At 40.5% G+C, this 23,245-nt stretch overlaps 1 protein-coding gene and 1 pseudogene across 1 annotated transcript in view; both read right to left on the reverse strand.

Annotated features, from left to right (window-relative positions):
• The window catches only part of IL1RAPL2 (interleukin 1 receptor accessory protein like 2), a 719,072-nt gene that overhangs the window by 180,191 nt on the left and 515,636 nt on the right, over positions 1-23,245 (reverse strand). The gene's annotated exons all lie outside the window — the stretch shown is intronic.
• Positions 12,529-16,622, reverse strand: LOC142434725 (PRELI domain-containing protein 1, mitochondrial pseudogene; annotated as a pseudogene).

Consider the following 23,245-nt stretch of genomic DNA (forward strand, 5'->3'; position numbering starts at 1 on the left):
GAATTATATTGCTCCCCACTCCCTTTTCCTTCAAAGAGCCACAGTTGAGCCAGTAGTTCATTTCAAATGTTTTTTTGTTGATTAGAATGATACTTCTTCCACACCATGAAAGGGACCCCTAAAGGAGCATACCTTCCCACGTACAAGAGACAACGTTCAGGGTTTCAGGGCTAATGTTTAGCTGTGGGCCAACTGAGGATCATAGAGTAGAAGCTTAGACTTGTGGAGGCGAACGATAACCTTTTTCCCGGTTCAGACTGGTAAGCCATCCAGGATATAAGGTTGTCTCCCCAGCCTCACCCCCATTACATTGTCTTTGTGAACATGTTTTTTATAGCAGCTCTTCCCCTAGCTAGGAAGAATAACATTTTTTAAAAGGAAGAAAAATAAAAACCAGTGCCTTTAAAATTTTCCAGGAACACAAGGCCCATAATGTCTTTCAGCACTGCCAAACCGAATAGCTTATGTTCGGCCTTTCATCTCTCCTTCAATTTAAGGTTACTGTATTACACAAAGGAACGCTGATGATGTCGTGGTTATGCACTGGGCTGCTAATTGCAAGTTCAGTACAAGGGCAGCAGTTCGAAACCACCAGCTGCTCCTCAGGAGAGTGATAGGATGTCTGCTACCATGAGTATAGTTATGAGTCATAGTTGACGACATGGCAGTGAGTATTAGCCAAGTTCTATGTCTTTTTGTTTATTTTTTTCAACAGTGTCCTATGGCAGTGAGATATTTACTAAACATGCTATGCTAATTTTGTAAATAAATAGATAAATTAGCATATTGTGTACAGGAAAAACTGACACATTATCTGCATAAAAAAAGAAAAAGGTAAATTTCTAAAAAAATGGTTGAAAGTGAGTCTCTCAGCCATTGGTCCAATCCACAAACGAATGGAGTATGCACATTAAATAATTTAATATTAAAGCCTATATTCTGAACACTAGGTTTTCAGATGTCTTCAGTTTACAGTGAGAGCCCTAAATCAATTTTTGAATTTCCACATAGATTCAGCCTCCATCGATTTCTTTCTGACCATCAATTGGCAAAGTACAAAGCTTTGCCTTCAGACAGAGTGGGTTTTGAAGTGTGTTGCAACCACGCCCTCTCCAGCCCGGGGAGGAGCAGCCTAGACTTTAGGGACTTGCCTGTGTGTGCCCTAGATTGAATGTGGGGCAGCTACTAGTGCCCACATAGTAAAGAGTCAGACCCTGGCTGCCTAGGTCTGAGGGTCCTGACCGACTTTGTAAACTCTTCTACCTGCAATTATGTAAATATTCCAATCATGATCCTTTTCCTCCTTCTGAAGTCCCACCTGCAACTGTGAGGAACTGATTCCTGTGTTCCTCATATCCTATTGAAGTGGCTGCTTTTCTGTAAATCCTTGGGCGTTTTTGTGGCTTCATACCAATGGTCTCCCTCATTTGGATGGTTTGTCTGGGTTCTGTGTAAAACTTAATAAACATGTCAAAGGGATCATCAAAAAAAATCTTGCCATAGTGAATGAAGGGGGAAGTGCAGAGTGGAGACCCAAAGCCCATTTATTGGCCACTGGAGATCCCCTCCCAGAGGGGTCTAGGGGAGGAGATGAGTCAGTCAGGGTGTGACATAGCACCAATGAAGAATACTACTTTCCTCCAGTTTCCTCCTAAATGCTTCCTGCCCCCCGCCCCCACTACCATGATCCAAATTCTATCTTGCAAGTCTGGATAGAGCAGATGATGTACACTGGTGCATATAGGAGTTGGAGGCACAGGGAATCCAGGGTGGATGATACCTTCAGGACCAGGGGTGTGAGGGATGATGCTGGGAGAGTAGAGGGCGAGTGGGTTGGAAATGGGGAACCGATTACAAGGATCTACATGTGACCTCTTCCCAGGGAGAGGGACAGCAGAGAAGGGGGGAAGGGAGACGCCGGATAGGGCAAGATATGACAAAATAATAATTTATAAAATATCAAGGGCTCACAAGGGAGGGGGAGTGGGGAGGGAGGGGGAAAAAGAGGACCTGATGCAAAGAGCTTAAGTGGAGAGCCAATGCTCTGAAAATGATGAGGGCAATGAATGTACGGATGTGCTTTATACAGTTGATGTATGTATATGTATGGATTGTGATAAGAGTTGTATGAGCCCCTAATAAAATGTTAAAAAATAAAAAAATCAATAAAATACATAAAGCAGAAAAATATAAATATGTCTCTATAAATTATATTTGAATTTGAAGTCTTTTTTCTGCCCTACAACAAATTCTAGGAACTGATCATTGACATTTAGAATATCAGAATCATGCCAGGGCAGAAGGATGTAACAGGGTATGTCTGATTAGATTCAGGGGGACACTTTAGAATTTCCTCTTTATAAAATTTAAATTTATCTTTGAATTTCCTAGAGGGACTAATCCAGATGGGCCAAGTTGTTCAGATAAAATAGAAACGGACCTAAAAAAATCCTGCTTCCAGCTTCAAGGAAAGGAGAAATCGACCTTGGTTGTGGTTGAGGTTGTTTTTCATTTCTAACGGCCTTTGCACTGAGGTGCAATAAATTCACGGACCTTTTCCTGTAGCAAAGGGTGGAAGACTAAGATTTGAAACAAGGACAGAGAAGGGTTTCAACCCAGCAGGCCGAAAGATCGCATAGGGAGAGAGAGGTTCTTTGTTTCCTTCTTACTATAGCTCTGATCTATTTTTCTTTACACTTTCTCATTTTTCAACTCCAGAAAAAGAAAGGTTATCTGTTTAGGTTATAATTGGCTCCTTTAGTGCTTATCTTCTCCTGCCACTAAATAACCTAAAGGTTATATATTTAGAGCCTTTCTATACTATACCCCCTTAGACTTTCAGCTCAGTGACCTTAATGTCAGATATTGAGGATGAATCCAGGGTGGTAAATTGCAGCTGTTGGCTGTAACATGACACCGTAGGGGAATGCCTGGCCCCAAGTGCTGGTCCCCAGAAGAGAAACAGTACAAGGTCAAAATGCAGCTCAAATATCACTCACTTTGGGAAGTCTTCTTTGAGCCCCATCCCCTTCCTTGCCCTGTGCTACAGCATTTCAAACATTACCTATATCACTGTTTCCAGCACGCTGAACTCTCCTGTGCTGATTTCGCTGCCTCCTTCACTAGGCTGGGAGCTCTTTGAGTTGGTGAATTCTTTCATCCTTGGGTTCTCAATGCCTCACACAGAATCTGGCACAGAGCAGACTGTCAATGAATGCTTGTTGAATGAATAGTTCAAAATAACATGAACTGCTTCTGAGGGCTATTTGGGAAGAAGGTGTACATTTCTTCTTTGTGTCTCACATTTCTCTGAAAAATTTAACTATCAGAGAGATAGAGCATGTTGTGTTGTTTTTTAATACACTGGCACCTCTCATTTATTCATTATACTTCCAAGTTAATTCTACTTAATGTTTCACATTCATTTCATATTTTATCATGTCCCTATGAACAATTTATATACTACATACCAATGTATACCCATCTGAGGGACTAATTGAGAAGTCACATTTTGATGGGGTGAAAGAAAGGAGAACAAGTGAAGAAAATGGGTTACCTAATAAATGTCATTCTCTTTGTGAAGTTAAACCTTTCCCCTTGTCCTCTTAATCTTCCCCTCCCCTCTCCACCATCTTCTTGTTCCATAAATTATGTCCTTTCCCTTTCTGTTCACCGGTTGGCTGCTCTTCAACCTACAATAAGCTCAATTCTCTTTTACCCTAACATACTTCCCTTGACTCTCTAATAGATTTCAGATATCCGCCCCCACTATTTACCTTTCTTTGTCAACCTTTCTAAGCTGTAGAGAAAATAAGTTGAAACCCTTAACCTCTCACCACCCACTCATTTCGCACTCATTCTCACATCTGACCTCTCAGTTCCAATCAGTCTTTGCTCTCTGACTCCTACCCTTATTATTCTCCGGAAACCTCTCTATCAAAGGTGACCTCCTGGTCTATAAAATCAATGGCAATAGATTTTAGAGATTAAGAATATGGGGGTTAGAGTTAAAGAGAGTTTTGTAACAGTCTCTTAAATAGCTATGAGAACTCAAGAACGTTTCTTAAATTCTCTAAACATTGATTTCTTCTTCTATAAAATGAGGAAAATAACAGTACCTAACTTGCAAGACACTTTTAATATCTTCATGCACATGAGAAATTTGGACAATGAACACAAAGACAGAGAAGAATTGATGCATTTGAATTATGGTATTGGTGAGGAATATTGAAAGTACCATGGAGTGGTAGACAATGAAATGTCTTTCACGAAGCACAGCTAAAATGCTCATTAGAAGCAAGGATAGTGAGACTTTCTCTCACATACTTTGGACATGTAAGGAGAGGCCAATACCCAGAGAAGGCATCATGCTTGTCAACATAGAGGGGCAGAGAAAAAGATGATCTGACACAGTGGCTCCATCAATGGGCTCAAACATAACAATTGTGGAGATGGTGCAGGATTGGGCATTGTTTCCTTCGGTTGTACATAGTGTCTCTGTGAGTCATAGCTGATTCAGTGACACTCAATAACAACAACCTCATAAGACGGATTAGGGAGAAAGGCCTAGTAACATACTACCCAAATCCAGACAAAATGAATGTTCTGATCTGAAACTGATCATGGGGATAGCATAGGACTAGATAGTGTTTTGTTCTGTTGGGAAAAATATGATCACCATGAGTCAAGGGGGTTGGAAGCTACCAACAGTAATAACTTCACAAATAGTTCTGAGGATTGAATTGAACGATTCCTTTAAAGTATCCAGTATATAATAAATCTCAATAGATGCTCGTTATTATTCTTGTGGCTGTTATTATTATTACTAGTATATATCTTCTTTATTTAGAACTTCAAAGCAATTAAGTTCTGACTTTTTAAAAAACTTCTCTAACTCTATGTTTTATTATAACTGTGTATCTACGTGATTGACACCTGTCACTAAACCCTCTCACACTATTAAAATATGAGTACAGAAACCATGTTTGGCTTCTCTTACTGTGTAGAGACTATGTCTTTGTTAAATTTAATCCTATTTCCTGCTGGCTTATTTGGTATTTTTGTTTGTTCCCCTCTTGGTTCAGTTCCATTGAAAGTAGTGACTAGTGTAAGACTATAAGACATTGAATGTAATACTCTATGCTTTGAAATAGATTCTGGGTTTCCTTTTCATGGTTTATCATGTCAGCTTGCTTATTTAGGGACAATGTTGGCTGGAGGTACGTGAGTTAATGGGAGAAATTATGAAAAGGGCAAACTTACCTTTCCTTTCTGTGCTACTTTGAGATACTACAGTTTCCACTTCCCCCGCTGAAGTAGGAAAGCCAGTCAATATCATTTATCGATTCATTTCTGTGTATAGTCCCTTATGCACTGCAAAGCATATAATAGAAGCAGCGGACACCCTACTTTCAAAAATTTAGCTTTACAGTCTCTTCCCTGAGCTGTCAGAAAGCAGACTTAAAGATGAAGGAAATGAACAAAACTCATCGAATAAAAACTAACACCATTGTGAGCATTATTAGAATCCAATCCAGGCATAATCATGAAATAAAGCCATCCATCATGTGTCCATGTACTTTGCTCCCTAATCCATCGATGTGACTCCTTCCATGGCCTCTTTCGGATCCTGGGCAACAGCATTTTTCCCCCCTAGACTCAAATACAAAATTAATTCTCATTCTCTCATTCACACTTATGAATAAATCTCTAAGTACAGTTTATGGATTACTCTCTCTCGCTTTCTATGTGTATATTGCTTTTTAATAAGAACAGAATGTTAAGTGAAAACGATGACACTTTGATGGTTGAATTTCAAGCACTAGCCTATAGCTGAAAACAGTGGTAGAAAATCTGCGGGATAAGAATGCTTTCCCTGGGCTTTTGAATCGACATCACACAGGTTTCCTGCCCTTCCTTCCAATGTTGCTCACCCTAGCAAACTGCGTTCAAATGGTGTCAAGCTCACTATGAAATTCTTGGTTTTGATTGTGTATTTTGAAAGCTAAAGAGTCAAGGTAGCCCATTGTTCTTGTCCTCGTATTCTCTGAAGATCAATAAACCGGGCAGAAATAAGTATGCAATTAGACAAGTTTAGCCAAGACGCTAACTGGAGGTATGTCAAATTTATCACAAGTCCCTTGAATAATTATAAAGAAAGGAGTAATTATGAAAAAAATTCTGGATAAGGACTTAAGAATTTATGAATGCGTTCACTCTCTGTGAGGTTCATAAAATGCTGCATAAAGACCCAATTGACTTAAATTCTCAGTTGTTCCCTTGTTTGCAAGGCCTTTTGTTCTAGCCTTCAATATAAAAGAAAAAAACAAAACACCCAAAACTTTTTGGAAGAAAGGAAATAGTGAAAATAGGGGTGGATAAACAGTATTTTAGGCTAAATCCACTTCATCTAGCTTCATGCTTGGTTTGTAAGCCTGCATTTTTCTTTTCCCCTGGAGGAATGAGGGAAGAAGTTCCCTAATTGGGAGGAGAATGAGATTAATGAAAGTGTTGATAGTGCATCTTCACACTTGAACACTAAGATACAATTCTGAGCCAAACTGCTTTTCTCTAAGCAGCAAGGGAGAGAAATTGGATGTTGTGCACAACTTGTACAACCGGGTGTGGCTGAAACGCCCCTCAGTAACAACTGGCATATGTGATTATATCTGTCTAGGAATATGGTTTTCCGAGTTGAGAAAGTTGACCATTTTTAGATTATATTTGGAGTCATTTCCTCAGCAACGACAAGTTTTACACAAGTCATGACATGGCCTCAGTGAAAGTACACTGTAAAGGAAGGGTGGAAGGGCCAACAGCCTTATAGAACTCGAGTATTAAAACTTATGCTCTGATGGTGGGGAAGAAGGAAGGTAAAAGGAAACAGTAATGACTTAGGAAGCAAAACTATGGATAGAAGCATGAGCATAAGAGTGTCCATATGTAATTCCATTAATCCATAAAAGTAGAAGTATTGGCCTATGTAGATATATTTATATGGCGAAACACTGAGGTAGTAGATGGACGTTGGGCCTCTGCTCATAACCTCCCTCAATACAAGAACATGTCGTTCTAACAAATTGGCAATCTGTGATGCTCACCCTCCCGACACAATCGCTGCAGATAAAATGGGTGCATGTGATGAAGAAGGCAGATGGTGCCCAGCTATTAAAAGATATAGCATCTGGGATCTTAAAAACTTGAAGTGAAACAAGTGACCATCCTGCAGAGAAACAACAAGCCCACATGAAAGAAGCACACCAGCCTGTACAAGCAGGAGGTGTCATTGGGACCAGGCAATAGGCATCAGAAGACCCATAGCAATCAAACAAACAAAATCATATGGTTAAGAGCGAGGGAGATTGGAGCAGAGACCCCAAACCCATCTGTAGACAATGGAACATTCCCCACAGAGGGGTCACAGGGAAGGGAGGAGTCAATCAGAGTGCAGTAAAGCACCGATGAAACACACAATATTCCTCTAGTTTCTTGAGGCTTCTTCACCCCCTCCACCATGACCCCAGTGATGCTTCTCACTTTGTACTAGACCGGAGCATGTGCACAGCCATAGATAAGAGCTCCTCGGGACACATGTAACCCAGGAGCAGGAATGGGAAGAGAGATACCAGGTGGGAAGGGTGAAGGGTGGGGAGGCAGGGAAGAAGGGGAAACTGATCAACACACAACTACACCAAGGGAAAGAACGGAAACCATGGGGGAAGGGAGACAGTGGTCGGTGTGAGACAAGGAAATAATAATTTATAATAATAATTTATAATCTATCAAGGGGTCATGAGAGTCTGGGGGGGGGGAGAGAATGTGGGAAAAGGAGGAGCTGATACCAAGGGATCAATAAAAAGCAGCTGCCTAGAAAAGAATGATAGCAACATATGTACAAATATGACTGATACAATTGATGCACGGATTGCAATGAGCATTGTAAGCACTCCCAATAAAATGATTTAAAAGCAAAATAAAACTTATGTTCTAATGAACAGGAAGAAAACTTGGATAACATCTTGTGAAAGATGTAGTCATTTTCTAAAAGTGAAATGTCTGTTTGGGGACAAAAGAGAAGACTGGTTCTTGCCAGAAACTGTTCTAAAGATGTTCCTCCAACTCCCTGCTCTACTACCCTCAATAAAAATGACAGCTTTGACTGTCCTCTTGAGGCTGTTAGCAAGTGCCATTCAATACTGATTGAAAAGGAATGTAAAAAATGGATGGGCTCTCAAACAGGTCAAATTCTGTTAGTGTCAAATGCTGTCAGCTGCTGAAAACCAAAATGTCTCATTCTCAGAAACATATGGAAGCTGGCCTAGCAGTGATTGGCTTATTACATCTAACCTCCAAAAATATCTTAATCATTTGCTCCGCTTCCGTCTTGATGTTGTAGAGAATGCTAAAGTATATGCCTGCGTTCTTAATTGTACACATGTAGTTTACGAGGATCATACCTGAAAGGGCTAAAGGTTAGGGCCCAGTGGCGTCTTTCATTCTGTCAGACAGTGAGTGGAGTGAAGTCATAGCAAGCTCAGATAGACGGAAGGCAGGGCAGAAAACGAAAAGTAGGACCGAGGGATGAGAGCAGACCTGGTAGAGTATGAGGAAACAACGGAAAGATTGCATGAGAACGGAAAAATATGAAGGCTCAAATGGTAGAAGTGAAAGGAACATTGGCTAGCGAGAGGGAAGAAGGCCTTGGGGATCTAAACTTTATGGAGTCCACAGGTGATACAAGTGATTAAGTGATCAACCACAACCCCCAAAAGGCCATTTGAACCAAACCGGCCTTCTCTCGAAAGACAAGCCTGGCGCTCTGCTTCTGAAAGGAAACCATAGTGTTGTTATTTTAAACTCCACACACATGGGGCCAGGAGCATGAGTCTGAATCAACTCAAGGCATTTGAGATAGTTTATTGTACTGCTTTATAATTTAACTGTTCATTTCTTGTATTATAGATTTATCTGTATATAATTTAACAGTTTATTTCTTGTCTTATATATCTATATATCTATCTATATAGCTATATCTATATCTATATATATATAATTACTAGCAATCTGGTTCTGTCTCTCTAGAGAACCCTGTCTAACACAGCATTTAACAACAGAGCATTATTGTTAATATTCACACTAAGTGCCTTAAGTCAACAGTCATGACTCACAGGTGGATCAGCTGTGGTTTTGTGCTGAAGACAGCTGAAGGAAAGAAAAATGACAAGGACCTTTGATGTAATTGAGTTACTTCACTGCCTATCACCATATCAAGGCTTTGAAAATTCCTAAGCTTGCACTATGAGAGAATCTTGGCTGCTAATTGCAAAACGCATTGTGCCTTGAATAGTATCAGACCATCTTGCTTTGTGTAGATATGTTCAATTTCTGGTTAATAGATGGCTGGTCTACTATATTATGGCCGGCAGAAGCAAGCCTAAATTTATTTCTTTTTCATTTGTGAAATTGGAGTCTGGATGCTGGAGGAGTGAGGGGTTGAGTTCTTTTCAGGAAACCAGAGCCTGTGGCAGAGCAGCATGCCCTCGCCATCCCTCTCCATTTGCAGTGAAGAGGGACCAGACAGGATGATGGATGGTAGGGGCATTCATGACTGTTGAATATGCCTAATCTGAATTCTCGGCAATTAGGGTGATATGGCTTTAACCCTTTGTCGGGGCTATTCATTTCACCCAAAGCACCAGATGCACTTACTAAATTTGTCTTCATTTCTCTGGCATCTCCTATTTGCCTAAATACATGCCCTCAGCTATAATCGAGTTTTATTTTTAAAAAGTTGGTCTTGCATTTCAAAGTATAGCTGTTTTTTCCTATAACAATAAAGGTTTTATTTTTTTTAATCGTAAAAGTGGCTTAAAGAGTTCCCTGTTGCTTTTTTAGATGTATACATTTCCTTTACAGAGTTCTTACCCCAAAATTAGTGGATCAGATTCCTGTCTGAAACCCCTATATTCTGTCAAAATTCCTAGATTGCAGATGGTATAGGCAAAAGAGCACCACCACCACCACGCACCCCCATTTCCATTATCATCACCACAGAATTTCAACCAGTGGGAACAAGAAATCTCGAAATCACTCAGTCATCTTCATCACTTAAGAAATGAAGACCCAGAGTGAATGCGGAAGTTGCCTGAATTAACACAGCAATTTATTGCAAAGCTGGGATTTCTGACTTGCATAAGATTGAATTAGTAAAAACATAAGATTGAATATATATTTTAATCTCTTAAGTTATTTATTCTTCTAATACTTTAAATTTCCATTTATTGGCATTTAATTCACTCCATAATTCTTTTCCAGAAAGCTTCCCCACCCTCAAATCCAAATGAATAAACAATTTTCCACATCCATTAAATCCTCTTTGAGGGCAGTACTTGAATCTGTATAACTTTTTGTTCTTTACAGTACCCATCACCGTTCCTGTGTATACCTGGTTTGATTAATATATGGGGAGGTAGCATTGTTTGGTGAAAAATGCCCTGGGTGTGAAGCCAGACGGGCTTAGTTTGCATTCTAGCATTGATGCTTACTACCTATGTGAACGTATGTAGGCTGTTTCCCATATCAGAGCCTGATTTCTGCAACTGTGAAATGGAACTAACAGTAGTATATATTATTGTTGTAGTTGATATATATAATATTTATATACAGCCGTTTGGGCTGTTTGATAATTGAGATAATACATATAGTGTCCAGCAGAGTGACCCCACTATTAAGTACTCAATAAATGGTAGCCATTCACCCTACTAAGTAAGTAAAGGGGTCTGTGAATACTTGAAAGTAAGAGACATCTAGTCTGAACAGAATGGTCACAAGGAAGAGTTAAAATGAGGAAATTGAATAGCTTCCCAGTGCCCCCTTGAGTTAGACTTTAGATTGCTTCTGTGCTTCACTATTGGCATTGCATCCCACTCTAGAATATTCTGAAACTTGTTTTAGAGCATTGCAAAAGCTCATAGAGGCAAATTTAATTCTCCTTGGTCACAAACCTAGTTGAGGCAGGTCCAACTTTAGGCCATTGGGTTCTTTTCTAGTCCTCTTCGTCACTGTCATTCAATGCCCGCTTCCTTAAGACCCATCTGAGACTCAACATCAGCCTCAAGCCCCTCCCTAGAGCATGCTTGACGATTGGGTATTATCAACCATTTTGGATTAGCCATGCCTCTCCTCCCGTGCATGCTTTAGTATAAATACATGGATAGTTGATAAAATAATTTTCAAAGTAAACTAAAGAATTTAATTCTTAATGAAGGAGTGTGTGTGTGTGTGTGTGTGTATGTATTAGACCCCCCTACATATACTCCCAGTGAATGAAACATAAAGAAACAAACTATAGAGAGTATGTCACACTTACACAAACAAATAAAAAACTGAAAGGAAGCATAAACTCAAATAGCAAAAATCTGTGATAAACTGGGCCTTATCTCATGGGAGAAAGCAGCACCTTGGATTATTTATTCTCTTTCTTTAGGGCAAAGGAATCTGGAGTAGAAAGCTAATGGGGAAAATGTGACTTTTTAGCTTCATTTCGACGATATTACAATGGGTGTATGCATAACTAGTACTGTTTCAGCAGAAGAGAAAGAGAAACAAGAATAATAATCCAGTGACAGGCTGAAGAGACCATGAAACAAGGCCCAAGAAGTGTTTTGTAAGTTGTCTAGTTCAGGCATACGAGGATCAAGGAGAAGTTGGAGCCTGTGGCTTCTATCCCAATGGCTAATCATGCCAACGTCTAGGTAATTTCCTCAAACACTGTGCAGGGTAGGGGGAGTGGTCTTTCAATGGAAACCTATGCACACTTTAGATAACACCTTCTAAGGATATCTGCTCATACTCTTTCACGCTGTCTTTGAGAAATATTAAACTCTCTAAACTCTAGATAACGAATTGCAATGCAAAATCATTTTTTATGCACAGACATATGAGTTCTGTCCAGTAGGCGTTCAATGAATGCCATCCCTATTTTGAAAGAAGACAGTTGGCGTCCACTGCTCATCTTTCCATACTTGTGATCTCTACATAGGTCCTTTTCTCCTTGAAAATTTTCCTTGAACTGGTTGTACCACTTCACCAGTTTCCTCATTAATAAGTTAAACAAAAAAAATTAACATGTGCTCCTTTTTATATTTGCATGAGTCATGACTTTACATTTTAAAAACATTACCTATTAACAGCTGTGCCAAGGATAGAAGAGGCCCCTGTCTGTTAGATATGTAGGCAATGTAGGCAGCAGATGGCACATTTTAACAGCTAGGAAGGCTTTGGCTAATAATTCCCACCCGTTAGATGTAGTTGTTGGCAAGGTGTGACTTCCCCATGTTTGGTACACTAATCTCTTTCTTGAGCTGCAGTAAGCAACCTGAATCTTTCCTTTTTGAAATGGCTGGCAAGACCAATGTACCGTGACCTCAAATCAGCTCCCTTAGGACAGACTGCAAGTCTATTTGCAAAAAGAGCAAAAGGGGAAGTCAGCACCTGGAAAATGCTCCTCCCACTCCCACTGCATACCCTTCATCCCCAGGCATCCAAGGCCCAGTAAAGTAAAGGAATTCTGCTGACACAATCTCGCCTGAACAGAGAGAGTAAATGTGCAAGGAGATTTTGTACTCAATGGTTTCAGCAACTTCGGTGCCATTCCTGAACCTACCATATGTAGAATGGCTGATGGGAGCTGACGTTGTGAACTCAACTAACTTCCTTCATTATTGAATGAGATTCTGGTACATGTGCTCAGCACACACCTTTGGATCTATTCACATATACGCCCCCCCCCCCAAAAAAAAGATGCGATAAAACTGTTCTCTTCAGGGCTCCTGGATAAATCTGATTTTATTTATTTATTATTATTATTTTAAAAAATCATTTCATTGGGAAGCTCTTACAGCTCTTATAATATTCAATACATCAATTGTATGAAGCATATTTGTACATATATTGCCATCATTATTTCCAAAACATTTTCTACTTGAGCCCTTGGTATAAGCTCCTCTTTTTTTCCCTTCCTGTCCCCCCTCCTTCCTTCCCTCCATCCCTCGTGTATCCTTGATCAATTATATATTATTATTGTTATTTCGTATCTTACACTGTCCATTGTCTCCCTTCACCCACATTTCTGTTATTCGTCCCCTTTGGGGGGGTGGAGCTATATATCCAACCTTGTGAGGGGTTCCCCCTGTCTCACCCTTCTCCCTCCCTGACCAATCCCCTTCTTTCATGATATCGCAACACCCATTACTGTTCCTGAGGGGTTTCTCTTTCCTGAATTCCATGTGTCAAGAGCGTTTATCTATACCAATATGTCTTCTCTAGTCTAGTCAGATTTGTAAGTTAGAACTTGGTCATGGTAGCAAGGTAAGGGAGTATTCAGGAACTAAAGAAATGATGTGTGATTCATTGGTGCTATACTGCACCTTGGTTGAATCATGCCTTCCATAGTCCATTTCTGTGTGTGTGTGTGTGGGGGGGGGTATCCAATTATCTACAGATGGGTTTTGGGTCTCCACTCCAAACCCCTTCTATTGCATCAATATAGTTGTTTGTTTTGGATCTTTTGATTCCTGATGCCTGATCCGGTTAATACCTTGTGATCTCACTGACTGGTGTGCTTCTTCCATGTGGGCTTATTTGCTTCCCTGCTGGATGACTGCTGGTTTGATAGCCGGGCACCATCTGCTCTCTTCACCACATTTGCTCATGAACCCATTGTGTCTTCAGCGGTCGTGTCGGGAATGTGAGTTAGATCCAATTTTAAATGGGGATCAGCACAATTTTGTTTCCAGACAACAGTAGTCTGGCTTTCCAAAGGTTTCAAGTAACAAACAATTATGCAGGACTTAAAAGAGACCTTTCCATTAAAATTACATAAGGAGTGGTAGGGGCAGGAGATAAGGGGGGAGGTTGGTGGAATGAGGTAGGGAAAACTTTTAGTATTCCCTGGCTCAAAATGTCAACTACTAAATAATTCCATCCATATTTTCTAGCTGAAAACAGCACTGACTGACATAATAATAGATTTGGATTCCAGGAGGGGAAAAAAAAAGATTCTAGCCTTTTCTCAGCCAGTGTTTTCTGTGTGACTTTAGACTAGTCTTATCATTTTTACTGCATTTTTGATTTTTTTACTTATAAAATAGTATTTTATATATAAAATGGACAATGCTTTTTCCTTAATACTTTTTAGTGTGTTCTGAATTAGAAAAACAAACAAAAACAAAAGGAGAATATCCATTCAAAAATAACCTTTAAATGTAATTGGCATTGTGTGGAACTTTTTGGCTAGGTATTGTCATTACAGATAATATGACAATCAAATATTTTAAATAAAGCCATAAATGTCTTGTTCAAATTATAGTCATAAAGTTTCCTGTAAGGACATGTCAGTTGCTACTAACTAAAGAAACAAAGATCTTATATAGACACTGTGGAACCGCCACACCCACACTAAGACAATGTCCCCTCCTTAGTCAGGTCTAGAACTAAACCCACCTTCCTTGCTCTGTTTTCAAACAACAGGGAAATGATAACAAGATGGAAGTCCACACACCTTAGAATAATGAATCATTTTCAATCAAAAGGGCAGCATTTACCCAAGGACACAGTTCAGAAGGACGTGGGGAGAAAGAGGAGTGGAAACAGAAAACCCACAGAGGAAGTGGGATTAATGATCTTTCACTGTGGGAATTGCAATGGGCGAATTAAAAAAAACAACCACTTACGAAATGTTACATGTGAAATTGATGATCTGTTTTCACCCAATCCCCAAGAAAAAGATACAAGATAAAACCCAGGCTTGCCCTTCAATTGAACTCCATTCAAAATAATAAGCAAATACAAAGGCAGTTTTTAAGATGAATTGGAAGGTTGTTTCCATCTTAGATATTACTATATATTTTCTTGTCACTAGTCCTGCAGATTTCAGGGCCACATTTCCGGTAGGAAGACCAGCAAGAATCTGCCTTCTGCACAATCTCTCCATTTGATATGGACATACATGGGAATTTGACAACTGCTAGACCAAGGAGGCAGGACTGACCAAGAACTAAACCCAAGCTAAGCACACTACCATCAAATCAAGGCTGACTCCATAGGACTGGGTAAAATTTCCCCTATGCGTTTCAGGGATTCCAAATCTATATGGGAGTAGAGAGCCCCATTTTTCTCTCCCTGATTGCCTAGTTGTTTTGAACTCCTGGCCCTGCAGTTAGCAGCCCAACACATAACCAGTACGCCAGTATCTCAGTGGATTTTATCTTATTATTTTCTTTTTAAAATAATTTAATTGGGGATTCACACAACTATTATTACAAACCATCCATCCATCCATTGTGTCAAGCACATTTGTACATTTGTTGCCATCATCATTCTCAAAACATTTTCTTTCTACTTGAGCCCTTGGGATCAGCTCCTCATTTCTCCTCCCTCCCTCTCCGCTGCCCCCTCCCTCATAAACCCTTGTTCATTTGTTATTTTGTCATGTCTTACATGTCCAATGTCTCCCTTCACCCATTTTTCTGTAGTCCATCCCCCAGGGAGGGGGTTATATGTAGATCCTTGTGATCGCTTCCCCCTCTCTACCCTACCTTCCCCTCAGTGGATTTTAAATGAAAAACTTAGAGGATTTTGAGTTATTTGTGTGCTTTCAAAAAACCTAATTAAAATTTCACTTTTTTTTAGGGGATGGAAGTTGATTTTGAATTAAGAAAACATGCTGCAGGCAGGTCAGGAGGATGGAGCCAGATTGTCTGGCAAAGGGTGGGGGCAAGGGACTGGGCTGGCTACATGAACTGCTGCTGCTGCTGCTGCAGCTGCTGCTGCTGCAGCTGCTGCTGCTGCAGCTGCTGCTGCTGCAGCTGCTGCTGCTGCAGCTGCTGCTGCTGCTGCTGCTGCTGCTGCTGCTGCTGCTGCTGCTGCTGCTGCTGCTGCTGCTGCTGCTGCTGCTGCTGCTGCTGCTGCTGCTGCTGCTGCTGCTGCTGCTGCTGCTGCTGCTGCTGCTGCTGCTGCTGCTGCTGCTGCTGCTGCTGCTTGGTGCCCTTCTTGCTGGCCAGGTCTTTGGCCTTCTCGGTAGCTGTCAGTGCCTTCTCCTTTGCCTTTTCTGTGGCTTCCTTGGCGATTTCAACAAGCGTCTTAGAAGGGGCCTCACCTTGCAGCTTGGCCAGGATGTATTCAAAGCCCTTCATCCTCTTGGTCACCTTGCTTTTAATCCGGGTCAGACCACATTCTGGGACAGCTCGGGAGACACCAAACAAGTTGGAATAGACCCAGGCTTTCCGGTGAATTTTGGTCCAGCCACTGTTGTTGGCATTCACGTGGTAAACACAGCGCTCCTTCACCACCATGAGCCGGGCATGGTTGATGTTCCAGGTGAAGGTGGTCATGGTCTGATTCTGTGGGTCCCCAACTGAGTCCTCCAGGGTGTGCACGGAGTGAGCCACATTGACAGGAAGCAGTCGCTCGGCCCAGAGGGGCATCCTGTTGGTCTGGTCAGGGGTCACCTCCCGGTGCACGACATGCTTGCTGTAGGGATTCGGGTACCGCTGCCAGACGGCGGCGAACACTTGGTCCCAGGAACTCCGGAGCACACTCTGGCTCAGGAAATACTTCACCATGGTCCTGGCCAGAGAGGGCTCAGCACCCGCTCAGCATCAGGGGTGCGGAGCCCAGGGCACCCGGAGGCCTGGCCAGGGCTAGGTGCATGTCCCTCAGCCTCACAGGTCCGCGACCGTCACACCGCGCCCAACCCGCCGCCACCATGAGGTGTGGTCAAAGCCTAAAATTTCACTTTTAAACACAATTGCCACTAACCATATTTACATATAGATTCTGCCACTCCCCCCCCAAAAAAATCAAGGAGTCTGAAATTTCGATTTATCATATTTTGGAGTCAAGGGTATCTTAGAACCTATCATCAGATTTGCCTTCCTCCCTCCTCCCCTACGCCCCCTCCATTCCTCTGGGCTGGAAAGGGAGTTCTGGGTATGTCAGCACAAGTTCCACTAGGGACCACTCTGAACTCAGATAATAGATTTAATGAGCTCGAAATGGGTTGTTGACCTTCTTCCCACTCATTAATGCCTTTCGACAGTGCTCCTCATTCCTCACTCGCAGTCAGCTTTTCCCCAAACATACCTTCTTGTGACATTTCACTGGCAAAAAGATGGGCCAGCGCCGCAAAGTGCAAAATGCCCTTTGCAGAGGCTCACCTGACAAAAAGCGACACTTTAAGAAGTTTCATTTCATCCATGTTTTTTATTATGTCAGGTCTCTCCTATTCTGAAAACATATACAGCTCTGAGAGCCTCGGACCACCTCAGAATATTCCAGATAAAGTATTAAACAGATCTTAAATAAAGACCGATAAATCGCTGTGCTATAAATTCATAGTAACAAGCATTGGGACAGATTCTGATACACTGAACTGATTTTTCTCTTTTGTGGTATTATTCAGTGGAACCTATTTGAATGGCTTTCCAAAATTCTGCAGGTAGTTTCTAGAAGTCTGAACTGATGTTTGAACCTGCTAAAACAATGACTTGTGCTTTATTCTAAGGATTGCAACTTGCTTTTCGATCTCTCTTTCTGAACATGCTCAGAGGCAGCTCCACACTGACTAGTAATTTCTTGTACTCTAAATGGAATCTTGGGACCTATTTGGCTGCCAACACAACTATAGGCACCTTGAGGGCAGGGACCCAATAATCTGCTTCTCTTCTATCCTATACAGCTTCTAGCACAGCATGGATAGTCAAGACAGGCTTAGTGATTGATGGCTCTGAGGAAAATATGCTCCAAATCTGAATGGGTTCCACAGTTACAAGATAAAATACAATGTTTAAGCTACTGCAAAGCAAGTGAGGCCGGAGATGCCGGCATGTATATTGAAGTCAGGTACACATAATCAGAAGTCTAGTTGTATGGGCCGAATTCATTGCTTCTTCCTCTGAGTTCCTATAACATGTACTTAACTTTTGTATTGTTTGTCCCTCACATTTCTGGCATACCCACTGCACTAGGACTTTATCGACGGCATGGTTTATATTCCTTATACTCCCAGAAGCTAGCACAGAGCATGGCACAAAAGAAGCAACGAATACATATTTTTGTATATTTCTGCATAATATTACAAGGGGCTTAAAATGTTTATGGAAAAAATATTATTTTTCAATTCACTTTATCATAAACTTTTAAAAGACTCTCTCCCCTCTATGTGTGTGCTATGCATGTTTCAGAATTAAGACTTCGTATTACTTTTTTGCCAGTCAGTAGTGAAAATAATTACTAAGTAATTTCTAATCCCAAAGTCCCAACTTGGTGCAAATGCTATCTGCTCAACAACTAACCTAAAGGTAAACGGTTCAAACCCAAGCAGAACTGCAGATGAATCTGCTTCCATAAAGATTCATGCAATTGGTTTCCTAAGGTGCTGCACAGATGCTAGAACTATAGCTTCAGAAAAACAATGTATAAATTAAATTTGCCAAAGTCCAACAGGACATCTATTTGAAGACAAAAGTTGTCTTTTATGATGTGGATGTAGAGAAATACCATGTTTCTTATTATAACGAAATACATTTGACATGTATTGAGTGTCTACTACATGTCAAACTTTGTGCCAAGTGCTTACATACAATGAAATATCTTATCTGTCACCACCACCTTCCTCTGTGGGCATCACCCTTCCCATTTTTACAACTGAAAAGAATAAGTCCCAGAGAGATTTGAAGAGATTAATTTGTTTGAAATCACATAGGAAATTAATGGTAGAATTAGTCCACGCTTGGGGAATTCTGGAATCAGTCTGATTCTAGAGACTAACTTTAAAAAAATGTTTTTGGTATTGGCAGAACCACCTGGCATCAACCCTACTGTAAGAATGGCTGGGGGGGGCTACATCTGATCTCTGACTTCCCAAGAAGGAAGGGGAATCAAACTCAAAATCAATCAAAGATTGTTTCCACTGAGACAGAGATCGGCCATAACCGTTTAATCTTGTCTCTCATGACATTCCCTACTTCTTTGCTACATTCAGCAACCCATTGCAATGGCTACACGGAACTCATAGACAATGCTCACTATGATGGTGTCTAGTAGGGTTGCTAAGAGATTCTAATTTAGGATCAGAAACACTCAAGATTCTCTTAGGCCAGCCAGGCCAGCCTCTTCTCAGCCAAACTCACAGGCAAATGTCTCCCTCTAAAGGACCCTGGCCCTTCAGCCCTTGGCTCCAGTAATGTTACAAAGCATTTTCAGCAGTGCCAATAAATGACCAAAGGGTAGTCAACTTTGCCATAAGCCTGAACCCGAAGGAGCTCAACTCAAACTCAGTTGGTCAGCAAACCTAGCTCCTCAGCTTAAGTGCACAGATTAATGGGAGTCCAAAAGCACACCTCCTGCCCGAAGGCACTCAGCTTTATTTGTTCCATGGACTGGGAAGCCCACCATTCTGTCTTGTGACCTGACTCTGGGGGGCTGTGGCTGTTGCTGCATGACAGCGCCTCTGGAGTCATGAGTCAGAATCAACACAGCAGCAGCAGGTAATTCAAACTTACCCTGCGCGTCTTATCTTAACTTTTCTTCCATAGAGAAGAGGCCTTTGAAGAGCTCTTTTATTAGTGGCCCACTGGTCCAATTTAGACTTTTCCTACAAAACCTCTCATTACTAGTAATACTGTGCTCATTTTTGTATTTATTTGCTTAATATCTGCCTTTCTTCTAGAATCAACGCTCCATGTGTTTCCTTGTTTATTATCAATTATATCCTCAACATAAAAGAGTGCCTAATTCGTGGCAGATGCTCAGTGCATGCTTGCTTGCTGCGTGAGGCATCATAAGTGAGGGACGGTTCCAAATGTGACCAAGGAGAATTTACTTAAATCCATCTAGTGTACAATGTATACATGGAACTTAGCTACAGAAATTGTAAAAGGAACAAACTCCTTCTGCTGTAGATTATTAGTTTACATCTGGTCGATCAGGCTCACATTTAGGATTCCAAAACTCTCAGATGTGAAACAGTCTGAGTATGATGAGTGGGAAAGAAAATCAATATTTATCAAACTACTGTCATCTGAGACACTGTGCTAAGCAATTTATGTATGTTATTGTTGTTAGTTGCTACCAAGTCCATTTTGACTCCTGGGAAAGCCATGTGTGCAGTGCAGAACTGCTTCACAGGATTTTCAAGGCTCGTGGTTTTACTTTTATTTTTGGTATCTTGGTGTCAAAGATCAGTTTTCTTTAACATACAAGATTTATTTATACATTGGCATTTTTAAAAGCCACCAAATTGACATGTCTCTGAGAAAGTTTTTAGGAGGTTAATAGATGAGATCTTCTGGGAAAAGAACTTAGCGTGATCGAATAAGTTTAGAGAACCTAATTTTTTTTTTACTTCAAAATTTCCCAGTCCATTCAATTCTGCTGAAAATTAATTTTGATTTATTAAAGGACAAGGGCTTTCCAAAATAAACAAACCAATTCACTGCCATCAAGTCAATCACAAATCATAGCATGAAACATTTTCCAATATTATTTGAACATACAACAGGTTAAGAAAACACGTCCTAATTGCTCATTTTTGCAAAATTGTATAGAATGTAGTTCCTGAAAGAGATTTTTTAGTTTATAAACCGACCCAGACAATAATCCCATTGCAGTCAAGTTGTTTCCGACTCATAGCGACCCTACAAGACAGAGCAAATCAGTTTCCAAGGCTGTAATCTTAAAGGCCACCACTTATCTGTCAATTTACCCCACTCTGGTAGCTAAGGCTGTGGTGTTTCATGAGCAGGTCACGAGGCCTGTCTTCGGAGGCATCTCTGAGTGGGTTGGAACCTTTTGGCTCATGGTTGACTCCTTAGACATATAGATGTACATCACCTCAGTCATTAGCGGTGGTGCATCATGGTGATTCAATGTGAAAGCTCTAGAGCCAGACTCCTGGCTTGAAAGCCTCACTGTGACACTATTAGTTACGTTCCATAAGTTGTTCTTTTACTTACACGGCAGTGTTTGTTTTTAAAATTTTTTTCAACTTCTTTTTTAAAATTTAACTTTTATTGTATTGGGGGGTATGACAGCTCTTATCACAATCCATACATATCTCCATTGTGTCGAACACATCTGCACGTATAGTGGCATCATCTTTTCCAAAACATTTTCTTTCTACTTGAGCCCCTGCCATCAGCTCCTCATTTTCCTTCTCCCTCCCTAGCCCTCCCTCCCCCATGCACCCTTGATATATATATACATATATATATATATATAATTTAAAATTATCATCTCAACATTCTTTAAAAAAACTTTTTATTGTGAATTGGGCAAAACTTTACATCACAGATCAGTTTTCCATTCAACAATTCTTACATATTATGGTTTATCTCATTGATTACAATTCCGACAGCATAACATCACTTATCCCACTACCTACCTTTGTTTCAAATTTACATTCCTCCTTATTGCCTAGCCCTTCTGAATTTTTTCCTAGGGGAAATGTCTGTTTGCTCGGAAATGGTTGAATATTCGATGATACACACATCTCCGTACTGCTATTGTTCCCCTTATAGACCTATTATTTGACTGACAATTGAGGCATGGGGATGAATTCCTTTCCAGACCAGAAGGGTGATAAAGGGCCAGATCTCAGGGGTTTCACCAGTCTCTAACCACCAGTAAGTCTAGGATGTCTTATGACTTTTATTTTTGGGGAGGTCCACATTTTTCTCCCATTTTTCAGGGCCTTCTAATGTGACCCTTATTCAGAGTAGTTTCTAGTAGTGGCCAGGAATGATTTAGTTCTTGTGTCAGGGTCTTGGAGGTGTGGTCTGTGGATCCATTGGACTGATTCTTTCCATCTGTCTTCAATTTTCTTCGTTCTTCTTTCCCCCAGACAGGGAGAGGCCAATAATTGCACCTCAGATTGCCACTCACAGGCTTTCAAGACCCCAGTCATGACTCACCAACGTTTCAACATTCTTACATATAACACAGTGAAATATTAGTACCAAGTACCTCATCGAATTGTTACCACAATTAAATGAGTGAATATGTGTTACACAGGTAGAATGATGCTTAACAAATAATAGCAAATACATACTACCTGCAAATTTAATTCTCCTAAAATATCTTGTGGTAGAAATAATTTTCTATATTTTATACATTATAGAATCGAGGATCCAGAATTTGAACCCAAGTATATCTATGGTTTTAATATGAGAGATAAAGTGGACGTGAGGATCTTATAGAATCCTGTATACTCTCAGATTATACAATTGTATGACTGTAACAGAAGTATAACAACACAGCCCAATTACAATAACCAGGAACAAAATGACTGAAGATCAGAGGATTCCTGCTGAGGAACACACAGTTGCTATTTGAGTGGGTGTCTTAAAACTGCTATGAGCTTAGTTGAATATTTGCGTTCAGAATATGATCCTTAGCTGAGAAGATAATTTGAAAATCTTGGGCAGTCTTGGCTGTAATAATAATACAGAAGAATAAAGAGTGAATATTTTTTATCACAAGAAGCCCTGATAGCGTAGTGGTTATGCATTGGGCTGCTAACTGCAAGGCCAGCAGTTTGACACTACCAGCTTCTCCGAGGGGGAAAGACGGGGCTTGAAATTCACGGGGCAGTTCTATCTTGTTCTGTAGGGTCACTATAGTCCACTTGGACTCGATGGCAATGAGTTTAGAGTTTTGTGGTTTACTATTATTGCTACTTTTTAATGAAGTTAATGCAAATGGAAATTATGTACTGCACATCTATTGAATACATGTTTAAAATATATATACATTCCTAAACAAATGTCTTATAACATTTGCTTATCAGACTATTATGAAATGTGATGCAATGGAATTTTTTTTTTTTGCAGTTAGTTCAAGGATCGTTTGTTGGTGAAATGGAATATTTCAATCTGGAGTACTCTCAAAGAACACTCATTAGGAATATTTAAACTCGCTTGAGTGTCCTTGAACTGAACCATTATTACTCTCATTGTCTATACTACACCACCCTCAACCCCCAAGCACACATACACACAATTAGGCCAGAGGGAATACTTAAGATTATTGTCCAGAGTACTGGTCCAACTGAATGTGGTAGGCTACACAGGTGGGTCAACCTAATGTGCCCATCATTAGTTCCTAAGGATATTTATGAATAGTAATATTGCCTGAGAACCATAGAATACTCTCTCCTCACTAAGGACCAAATTGTCCATCAGTATTC

The sequence above is a fragment of the Tenrec ecaudatus genome, chromosome X (assembly GCF_050624435.1).
Source record: "Tenrec ecaudatus isolate mTenEca1 chromosome X, mTenEca1.hap1, whole genome shotgun sequence".
NCBI lineage: Eukaryota > Metazoa > Chordata > Mammalia > Afrosoricida > Tenrecidae > Tenrec > Tenrec ecaudatus.